The sequence below is a fragment of the Triticum aestivum genome, chromosome 6D (assembly GCF_018294505.1).
Source record: "Triticum aestivum cultivar Chinese Spring chromosome 6D, IWGSC CS RefSeq v2.1, whole genome shotgun sequence".
In the NCBI taxonomy this organism is placed as follows: domain Eukaryota; kingdom Viridiplantae; phylum Streptophyta; class Magnoliopsida; order Poales; family Poaceae; genus Triticum; species Triticum aestivum.
The window spans coordinates 52965665-52977453 of record NC_057811.1 but is presented as its reverse complement, the minus strand read 5'-3'; the positions used below and the strand labels follow the sequence as shown (position 1 = coordinate 52977453).

General features: G+C 47.5%; 1 pseudogene; it reads right to left on the bottom strand.

The window, feature by feature from the left end:
* Positions 1 to 3853: 3853 nt before the first annotated feature.
* Positions 3854 to 11103, bottom strand: LOC123142422 (BTB/POZ and MATH domain-containing protein 2-like; annotated as a pseudogene).
* Between the last annotated feature and the right edge of the window lie 686 nt (positions 11104 to 11789).

Below are 11789 nucleotides of genomic sequence, written 5' to 3'. Positions count from 1 at the left end.
CAAGTGCAGAGCTAGATGGCAGTTCCTTACCTCCCCTCGTAGTTGAGGGATAGATCTTGGTTTTGTTGTCTTTCAGATTCCTCATAGTGATCAACAGATATAAATCCCAAGTGACTCAGAGAATAGAGCTATGCTCCCCGGCAACGGTGCCAGAAAAAGGTCTTGATAACCCACAAGTATAGGGGATCGCAACAATTTTCGAGGGTAGAGTATTCAACCCAAATTTATTGATTCGACACAAGGGGAGCCAAAGAATATTCTCGAGTATTAGCAGCTGAGTTGTAAATTCAACCACACCTGAAAGACTTAATATCTGCAGCAAAGTATTTAGTAGCAAAGTAGTATGGAAGTAACGGTAACCGTGGTAAAAGTAACAGTAGCAGTATAGTAGGAATTGTAACAGTCGCACAGGCAAAGTAACGAAGCAAAGATCAATATGTGAAAAGCTCGTAGGCAATGGATCAATGATGGCTAATTATGTCGGATGGCATTCATCATGCAACAATTATAACATAGGGTGACACAGAACTAGCTCCAATTCATCAATATAATGTAGGCATGTATTCCTAATATAGTGATACGTGCTTATGGAAAAGAACTTGCATAACATCTTTTGTCGTACCCTCCCATGACAGCGGGGTCCTATTGGAAACTAAGGGATATTAAGGCCTCCTTTTAATAGAGTACCGGACCAAGGCATCAGCACTTAGTGAATACATGAACTCCTCAAACTGCGGTCATCACCGGGAGTGGTCCCGACTATTGTCACTCCGGGGTTGCCGGATCACAACACGTAGTAGGTGACTATTGACTTGCAACATAGGATCAAGAACACAAATATATTCATGAAAACATAATAGGTTCAGAAATGAAATCATGGCACTCGGGCCCTAGTGACAAGCATTAGGCAAAGCAAAGTCATAGCAACATCAATCTTAGAACATAGTGGATACTAGGGATCAAACCCTAACAAAACTAACTCGATTACATGGTAAATCTCATCCAACCCATCACGGTCCAACAAGCCTACGATGGAATAACTCACACACGGCGGTGAGCATCATGAAATTGGTGATGAAGGATGGTTGATGATGACGATGGCGATGATTTCCCCTCTCCGGAGACCAAAACTGACTCCAGATCTGCACTCCCGAGGAAGAACATGGCTTGGCGGTGACTCTGTATCGTAAAACGCGATGAATCCTTCTCTCCGATTTTTTTCTCCCCGAAAGAGAATATATGGAGTTGGAGTTGAGGTCGATGGAGGTCCAGGGGGCCCACAAGGTTGGGTGGCAGGGGGTGGGCGCCCCCCACCCTTGTGGCTAGGGTGTGGGCTCCCTTCACTTGATTCTTTCACCAATATTTTTTTATTAATTCCAAAACTTATCTTCGTGAAGTTTCAGGTCATTCCGAATTTTTTCTATTCTGCACAAAAATAACACCATGGCAATTCTGCTGGAAACAACGTCAGTCCGGGTTAGTTTCATTCAAATCATGCAAGTTAGAGTCCAAAACGAGGGAAAAAGATTTTGGAGAAGTAGATACGACTGAGACGTATCACCACGTCGTGAGGAGCACAGCGGCCATTGCCCCTTGGAAAGGCCCCGCATTGAGCCGGCGAGCGCCGGCCAGCCCAAGATCTAGGTCGCACCGGACCCAGCGGGTGCCGCCCGGGCCATCCATACCGTAGGCAACAACACCCCAAGCATCTCCCACCATGTCGCGAAGCAGCAGCACCACTGGCGGCAACCAGGTCCCCCGCAACCCGCGGCGATGGATCCGCCCGATCAAGATCTGAGGAACACCGTGGCCACAGGGGCCAGACACATGCTTCACGCCGTAGCGCCTGTGTCCCCACCGCCGCCCTCCACCACGTCGCTGAAGGAAATATGCCACTAGAGGCAATAATAAAGTTGTTATTTATATTTCCTTATATCATGGTAAATGTTTATTATTCATGATAGAATTGTATTAACCGGAAACTTAGTACATGTGTGAATACATAGACAAACAGAGTGCCACTAGTATGCCTCTACTTGACTAGCTCGTTGAATCAAAGATGGTTAAGTTTCCTAACATAGACATGAGTTTTCATTTGATTAACGAGATCACATCATTAGAGAATGATGTGCTTGACTTGACCCATTCCGTTAGCTTAGCATTTGATCGTTTATTATATTGCTATTGCTTTCTTCATGACTTATACATGTTCCTATCACTATGAGATTATGCAACTCCCGAATACCGGAGGAACACTTTGTGTGCTACCAAACGTCACAACGTAACTAGGTGATTATAAAGTTGCTCTACAGGTGTCTCCAATGGTACTTGTTGAGTTGGCGTAGATCGAGATTAGGATTTGTCACTCAGATTGTCGGAGAGGTATCTCTGGGCCCTCTCGGTAATGCACATCACTATAAGCCTTGCAAGCAATGCAACTAATGACTTAGTTGCGGGATGATGTATTACGGAACGAGTAAAGAGACTTGCCGGTAACGAGATTGAACTAGGTATTGGGATACCGACGATCGAATCTCGGGCAAGTAACATACCGATGAGAAAGGGAACAACGTATGTTGTTATGCGGTTTGACCGATAAAGATCTTCGTATGTAGGAGCCAATATGAGCATCCAGGTTCCGCTAATGGTTATTGACCGGAGACGAGTCTCGGTCATGTCTACATAGTTCTCGAACCCGTAGGGTCCGCGCACTTAACGTTCGGTGACGATCGGTAATTGAGTTTATGTGTTTTTATGAACCTAAGGTAGTTTGGAGTCCCAGATATGATCACGGACATGACGAGGAGTCTCGAAATGGTCGAGACATAAAGATTGATATATTGGATGACTATGTTTGGACTTCGGAAGGGTTCCGGGTAAGTTCGGACAAATACCGGAGTACCGGGGGGTTACCAGAACCCCCCGGGAGTGTAATGGGCCTATTGGGCCTTAGTGGAGAAGAGGAGGGGCGGCCAGGGGCAGGCCGCACGCCCCCTCCCGCTCTAGTCCGAATTGGACAAGGAGGGGGGGGCCCTTTTCCTTCCCCCTCTCTCCTCCTTCCTTCCCTCCTACTCCTACTCTTGGAAGGGGGGGAATCCTACTCCCGTGGGAGTAGGACTCCTCCAGGGCGCACCATAGGAGGGCCGGCCCTCCCCCACCTCCACACCTTTATATACGGGGGAGGGGGCACCCCATAGACACACAAGTCGATCAGTTGATCTTTTAGCCGTGTGCGGTGCCCCCCTCCACCATAATCCACCTCGGTCATATCGTAGTGGTGCTTAGGTGAAGCCCTGCGTCGGTAGCATCATCATCACCGTCACCATGCCGCCGTGCTGACAGAACTCTCCCTCGAAGCTCTGCTGGATCGTGAGTTCGTGGGACGTCACCGAGCTGAACATGTGCTGAACTCGGAGGTGCCGTGTGTTCGGTACTTGGATCGGTCGGATCGTGAGGACGTACGACTACATCAACCGCGTTGTCATAACGCTTCCGCTTACGGTCTACGAGGGTACGCGGATGACACTCTCCCCTCTTGTTGCTATGCATCACCATGATCTAGCGCGTGCGTAGGAAAGTTTTTGAAATTACTACGTTCCCAACAGTCGCCGCGTCCGTCATTGAGCGAGGGGAGAAAAGGCCCCGCCGACACCGACGCTAGTCGGACTTTGCTTAGGTCAAAGCTACTATGCGGAGTGAATAAAAAAATAGAGGTTGTTTCAATATTCAGTACAAATTCAGAACAACAGTGGTGATAGTAGCTATTGGACGATCAACACAATATATTATGACCCTCTTTTTATCTAGGCTTGGATACTATGGACGAATTACGAACTACAGGTTTATTAGAACTTCAGAGGTTCAGCGAAGCAAACTTGGAGAGAAGCTCATTGGCGATGATGTCTGACTCCATGTCACATATATAATTGGCCAACTTCTCTTCACAGATCGATTTGAGCTTTTCGAGATTGTATCTTTCCGCAGCTTCAAGGAACTCGAGCAGCCGGGTTGCATATGTTTTATTACCGTCATCATCTGCTTGCATGTCGTCAAAGTCTGGTACTGCATCAGTGTAGATGAAGGTAAGCAAGCCCCTAAAGACGTCTGCTTTGATGCCATTTATCTTGACAACACTCGATTCGTTCATGGCACTTGAGAGTTGTGCCTTGAAGACGGTCGATCAGGCTGCAAGCAGGCACCGATGCGGAGCAAACTCCTCGCCGCCAACCTCAAACGTAATGTCAGCACACTCCTTGCTCAGAAGGAGATTGCCTAGATGGCTTTGCAAGTCAGGCGGTGGTAATTTCGTGAATGGACGGGAGGTGCAGCAGGCGCTCCGCCCCTTGGTGTTCGCGCCCGGCTTGCACACAACAAGGTCACACCAAAGGACGAAGCTGTCGTCCTTGAGATGCCTTGATCTTTCAAAATCCTCCTTCTTCATGAATACATACTGACCATCAAGACGTTCATCCAAGTAAACTGGTTCGCTTTGGCGGATGTGCTTTGGCACCCGCAACCCGGGCTGGTCAATGAAACTGAAAACATACTGAACTTTAACGCTTGGCTCGATATCGTTGTAAGGGTAAGGACAATCAATATAAATTCCTCATCTTCAAAACCATTAGGGTGGCAGTAGATGGTCCAGCGATGGCCTCCAACAATGAAAGCATGAGACTTGATCTAGTCATTTTTTTGAAAATAAAAGGTAGAGATCGTTCTACCTTATATATTTCAAATAGGCCGCAACCTGGGGACACAAAGTCCATTGCATGAACCAGGAGAAATCACACCAAAAGTGCGTAAGAAACAGGGGTGGGGGGAGAAAGGAGAACATCAAGATCACAACATTATTAGCTTGTCAAACTATGCACCCAGGTCATCAGATCGTCCCTATCTTGTGGCCGCGTAGCTCTGTGTAGCCAAAGACGAAGCAAATCTGCAGCGTAGAACCTTGTGTAAGGACCAGACCAAACCTTCTTGTTGAAAACTCGATCATTCCGAGCATGCCATAAAGTGACGGCGCAGGCTGCAAAAGCAACATTCCATATCCTTTTGGGAGTGAGCTGTTGAGCAGCGCGTTCAAAGAAAGACAACAGGTTAGGGGAAACACTCGCCAACGCGTCCAACTGCAGCTTGCCCCAGAGATGTTCAACAGGACGGCACCGCAAAACAATGTGAGCAACTGACTCCACAGCAAGACAGATATCACAATCTGAATGTGAGACAAGTGCAGACCAGCCTTTTTTGAACATATTATCTTTGCTATTCAGACGCCCATAGAAAGCCAGCCAAAGAAAGACCTTGTGCCTGCTTGGAATGATCGCATCCCATATCCACTTCTCAAAAACACACCTCCTACCTCGGAACGTGATCAGCTTGTAGAAGTAACTTGTAGCAAGCTCCTTTCGAGACAGAGAGGAGAACCGATTGTGACAGTGGCATCACTGCTCCAGGTGCCATGCGCAACGAGGGCATGCAGGACCTGCAGCTCTTGCAAGGCTGTATGCGATAAATTTGGATATAACTGGATATCCCAACCACCTGAGGATATTTGCGACTGAACTGAACAAAATTTATCTTTGGCAAAAGAATATAAGACTGGCAGCACAAACATTAGCCTCCCCACCTCTAGCCACTGATCCTGCCAAAAGGAGACCAGAGCCCCTGAACCAACCGAGCAACGGGAAGAAAACATGACCAGCGGGATGCAAGATTTGAGTCCTTTCCAGAAGGCAGTGTCTCTTGTATGATTGCCACTAGGTAAGTTATTTCTGCATTACTGCGAGGCGAACCACTGATAACAAGGTATATCAGAAAACTGAAGAACTGTGGCCACGAACTTGCATATCATAGCTTGATTGTGTGCTGAAAACTCCCTGATTCCCAAGCCACCCGCGTACCGTGGCAAGATGACTTTATCCCAAGCTACAAGGTAGTGACCCCCCGAGGTTTTGCTCTTGCCTTGCCAGAAGAAAGCGTGCAAAAGCCCCTCCAACTTATTAATTGACTCCTTTGGCCACGGGAAGCAAGTCATGAAATAGCTGGGGATGCCGGCAAGCACCGAGTTAAGCAAAGTAAGCCTGCCACCCCATGAAAGGAAAGTAGCTAACCAGCCCGACAACCTCTTGTCAACTCTGTGTATAACAGGTAGGAGCATACCATGCGTAATCTTATTCAGAGACAGAGGTAAGCCGAGGTAAGTGCACGGGAAGGAGGAGACAGGACAGCCAAGGACACGGGCAATATCCAGCGCAAGGTCAGCATCAACTGAAACCGGGACCAACGTACTCTTGTGGAAATTAATTTGCAGGCCAGAGAAATCTGAGAAAGCAGAAAGGATGGTTTTGATAACCTCCGCTTGCTGCAAATCACCCTGGAAGATGAGCAGAGTGTCGTCCGCGTACTGCAAAACTAGGAACAAAACATCCGAGCCAAGGGGGTGCAGCAAACTGCCAGCCTGGAAATGCATGCAGCATAGTCGCTGAAGCACATCAGCAACCAAGATGAAAAGGTATGGAGACAGAGAGTCCCCTTGACGAAAGCCCTTCTTAGCGGAGAAAGCATCCCCAAGCTCTCCATTCATTAGCACTTGTGATTTACCAGTGGATAGCAAGGAGGAGATCCACTGAATCCACCTCTGTGGAAAGCCTCTAGCTTCAAAGATTTGGAAGAGGCAGCTCCAGCTCACACTATCAAAGGCTTTCCGAAAGTCTAGCTTTCAAACAATAACCGGTAGCCTTCTTTTGTGAGCAGTTTGAACCAGTTCAGTGGCTAAAGCAAAGTTCTCGATGATCGAGCGCCCTTTCAAAAACCCGGACTGCAGAGGGTGCACAAGCTCTGGAATTCTGCGCTGAAACCGGTTGGTTAAAACCTTGGAGGCCAACTTGGGCAGACTGTTAACCAGAGAAATAGGTCTGTAATCACCCATCTCAAGAGGAGTGTCCTTTCTGGGTAGCAAGGTGATATAGGCCCTGTTGATGCCCTCAAGTGAGACAGTGTTTGCATGAAAATCAGCAAAGAACTAGAGAATGTCATCCTTGAGCAAGATCTTAAAGGCCCTGTAGAACTCATTTGTAAACCCATCTGGGCCAGGGCTCTTGTTATTTGGAGCCTTGTTAATGGCAGTCACAATTTCTGCCCAAGTAAAATCAGCCGCTGAAAGAACATGCGGTGCCCCCATGTTTGGTTTTGGTAATTGATGACAATCTCTATGGACTAATGGTTTCCTTGAGTTATATTTGAAGGTTTTGTCCATAGGCTTTTCTTGGAGTACATGTGCTGGTTTCAAGGAGAGTTTGTGTCGACCAAGGTGCTATTCGAGGAATTATCCAAAGATTGGTCATGTGAGTGTTGAGCTTATTGCAAGCATGTCTTGAAGAAGAAGAGTGTGTGATCATTCATGTTTACCTTCAAGACATCATCCAAATGAAGAGAGTTGGAAAGATTCAAGGTTGATCAAGACTAAGTCAAAGAGTGAGTCAAGTTGATCAACACACAAAGCATAGAATATGTACCGAGAGGGATCAAGCGATCCCATGGTATGGTAAGCATTGTCAATTATGCTTTGTGTACTAACCCATGGTCTTCGTGAGAGTTCTTTGTGGGGTTAGGTTGCGGTGTGCAAGTTCAAGTGGAGCATCACGAAGAGATCAAGTGCTTGAAGCTTGCCGTCCATTGTGGTGACAATGGACTTGTGAAGATGTGCCGAAGAGTGGCTCACCCATAGTGGAGTATGGGGGAGCAATCCACTAGTCTTCACCGAGCAAACGCAATCAAGAAAGGTGGTCCAATTTGAGGGAGTCAAGATCGTCATCATCCAGCTCAAGTGGACTATGCGCAAGGCAAAGGTTTGCCCTTGATAGGTTTTCTATTTTACCGGTCTCATGGTAGTTGTGGGAGACCGGGTTATAGGATCGATTGCCGTACTATCAAGGGGGGCTCTCGATGAGTAGATTGATCGTATCATTCGTAGAGAGCTCAAACCATTGCATCCTTGCATCATCTTTATTGGTTCTTGTTTGGTTTTTCTCCTTGTGAGATTTGGAGCTTTTGATCATCTTCATGACAAGCTCGAGTTCATCGAAAACGGAGATCACTCGCATCTTCTATGATGTTTTCGATGTTGGAGGTTATGCCGGTTCTTCTCGGTTGGAGGTTTCACTCCTCTATTTGTTAGGCATACCTCGCTGTTTTGATGCTACTCATCGTCTTGTATCCAACAAGCTTGAGTTTGCTCAATTCGGAGCTCATATGAAGATGTTTTGGCAGTTCTGTTTTTCTCCCTGCGGTAGTACCACGGTGGCAGGGGTAGTACCGCTTGTAGCGTCAAGCGGTAGTTCCGCTCCAGTACCGCTCTACTACCGCCTCGATTTTGGGTCTGTTCTTTTTGTGTCGGGTTCAGCGGTAGTCGCGCGGCAGTAAGGCACGGTAGTACCGCCTATAAGCGGTAGTACCGCTCCGATCGAGCGGTAGTACCGCTACTGCACTAGTGCCACCGTACTCTGCTCTGTCCTGCCTCCTTTTGTCCCGTGTTCTGCTCCTCCAGCGGTAGTACCGCTGGGGTGAGCGGTAGTACCGCTCGTGGAGCGGTAGTACCGCTCGTGTGCGGGCTGAGCACATAACGGTTGGATTTTCCCCCTCCTATAAAAGGGGGTCTTCTTCCCCAATGAACCTTATCCTTTGAACTCGTGTTCTTCCCCCATTGCTGACCTTCTTCGAGCTTGCTAACTCTCAATCCCTCCATGGATTCTTGCTAGTTTTTGAGGGAAAAGAGAGAGGAGATCTAGATCCACATTTCCACCAATCACTTTCTCCTCTATGTGAGGGGAACCCCTTGGATCTAGACCTTGGAGTTCTTGGTGTTCTCCTTCTTGTTCTTCCTCTCATTTTCCTCCCTAGCATTAGTTGCTTTGGTGGGATTTGAGAGAGAAGGACTTGGGCACTCCGTGTGCCCTTGCCATTGCATTTGGTGCATCGGTTTGAGTTCTCCATGGTGATACGTGGAAGTTACAAGTTGAGAAGCTTATTACTCTTGGGTGCTTCGTACCCTTGAGCTTGTTCCTCTTGGGTGCTTGGGCGCCCTAGACGGTTGGTGGTGTTTGGAGCTCAATCATTGTGGTGTAAAGCTCCGGGCAAGTGTCGGGGTCTCCAATTAGGTTGTGGAGATCGCCCCGAGCAATTTGACGGGTACCGGTGACCGCCCCCAAGGGTTGCCAAAGTGTACGGGTTCGGTGACCGCCCCGAAGGGTTGCCATTTGTACGGGTTCGGTGACCGCCCTCAACGGTCCCTTAGTGGAATCACGACATCTTGCATTGTGCAAGGGCGTGAGGAGATTACGGTGGCCCTAGTGGCTTCTTGGGGAGCATTGTGCCTCCACACCGCTCCAAACGGAGATTAGCATCCGCAAGGGTGTGAACTTCGGGATACATCATTGTCTCCGCGTGCCTCGGTTATCTCTTACCCGAGCTCTTTACTTATGCACTTTACTTTGTGATAGCCATATTGTTTCTTGTCATATATCTTGCTATCACCTAGTAGTTTATCTTGTTTAGTATAAGTTGTTGGTGCACATAGGCGAGCTTAGTTGTTGTAGGTTTTGTGCTTGACAAATTAACCGCTAGGTTTATTCCGCATTTGTTCAAGCCTAAACCGTAATTATTTTAAAGCGTCTATTCACCCCCCTCTAGGCGACATCCTCGATCTTTCAGCCGCAAGTTCAGCCAAATCTAAAGGCGCATATAAGGAGCTGAGCTGCACCGTAGGCAAAGACACAGCAGTCTGTCCTAGCAAATTCTTGAAATAGCGAGTGGCCAGTGCCAGCTTCAAGTTGTTATGATAAAGCTCAACCCCATCTTGGACAAGGACCTTGACTTTATTTCTATGTGCCTGGAAATTTGCAGCAGCGTGAAAAAACTTGCAATTCTCGTCTCCAGACACACACCAACGCACTTTGGCGCGACATCGCCAGAGGGCAGTTTGCCACAAAATTAGTTTCTCAGCTTTAGCAGATGCAGTTTCTCGAAGCACAACTTCAAGAATAGAGAGGGAGCGCCTTTCTTCCACTACATTTAGGAAGTTTACCACGTGTTTGTTATTGTCTGTGTAGATTCTGAGGCTCGATTTTTTCCTGCTCCAAGCACGGAGGGCAGCTCTAACTCTCCTCATCTTCGAAGCTGAAAACAGAAGCAGAAGAATTCAAAGTTCGGTGCCCCCTTGTCCAATTGTCAACAATGATGTTACTTGTTTCCTCCATCTCAAGCCAATGATCTTCCATCCTAAACAAACTGCTTCTCGTTACATCGGCAGAGAACTGAACCAAAATGGGTGTATGATCAGAGGTAGTGCCTGGCACGACAGTGGCTGTGGTCAGCATAAAACCAGGATTCCAATAAGCATTGACCAAAACCCGATCCAACTGAGCCATTGTAGGGGTACTCCTTGTATTGGTCCAGGTGAATTTCTTGTTATCCAAATGAACATCATCCAAACCATGATCTCTGACCCATGAGTTGAAAGTTTCCATGACCCTCCAGTTAACAATGCCACGGGATTTTTCAGAAGCAAACCGATACATGTTGAAATCGCCCACAACCACCCAAGGGGCCTTAGCCGGCACGGCAATATTGTTCATAGTCTCGAAGAAAGCAGGTCTATCTGAATTTAGGCAAGGAGCGTATACTGAAGTGAGCACAAAGGAAACATTGGTGGTTGTGGATGAGAAACTGACAGTAACATGATATTTGTGTGTTGAGACTGGCTGGCCAACCACCACACCTGGATCCCAGGCAACAAGAATGCCCCTAGAAGCACCATCAGAAGGAAAAGCCACATGATCACATAGATGAGCGGGAAGAAAGCTGCGTAACTTGGACCGATCGAGCACTTACAGCTTGGTCTCCTGCAGACAAACAATGCTAGGGTGGTAAGAGGTTAGAACATCACGAACTAAAGAGCATTTGTCATCATTGGGAGTTGTCTGCTTGGTGCATGAGTAGCCTTGGACAACGAGCAAGTGGTACCCGCACCGTGCTAGAGTCGACGACCGACTCGGTGGCGGCGCACAACTTGCTGTCGGTGATGAGAGATGCACCCACAAAAGCCATGCCTGACATACATCAACTAGTAGAGCTACGAGAAACATGGATATGAGATGTGGTGCTATATATATTGGGTGATATCGTTGGGAAAGATTAAAGAATTTTTTGAAAGACCCAGCAAGATCGCTGGCTTCATTGATTTAGCAGATAGGAGAATACAAAGGTTTGATCTAAGCGATCAGAGAAGGAAATAAAGAGGAGAGGGATGGCCATGCAATCAGCTACCCCTCCTGGGTACTACTAAGCTAAATTTCTCCCAACAGATGCCCGAATGGGGTCTCTAATTTCTTGGCTCCTGCTAGTCTCCATTGCTCCAAATTGTTGCTGATTTTTGCACATGTACGCTGAATATTAGGCAGCAATCCCCGAAAGATGCAATCATTCCTCTCCTTCCATATTTCCCACAGTATCATAATGATCATCGATCTGATTGCCCCTCTGTTTTGCGGAATAGTCCGGTTGATGATTTCCTGACTTACTTGAATAGAGTTAAGGAGTCCCCTGTCCGAGGGAGCCAGTGAGGAGCAGCCGGATCGCCTGCCGCGTGCAGCCATATTTTCCACGCAAAACTACAGTCCCAAAACAAATGTGTAGATGTTTCAAGGTTGCGGAGACACAATTGGTAGAAGTAGCTATTGGTCCAACCCCTCCACTGAAGCCGATCATTGCACCATAATCTGTCTTGGAGCAGC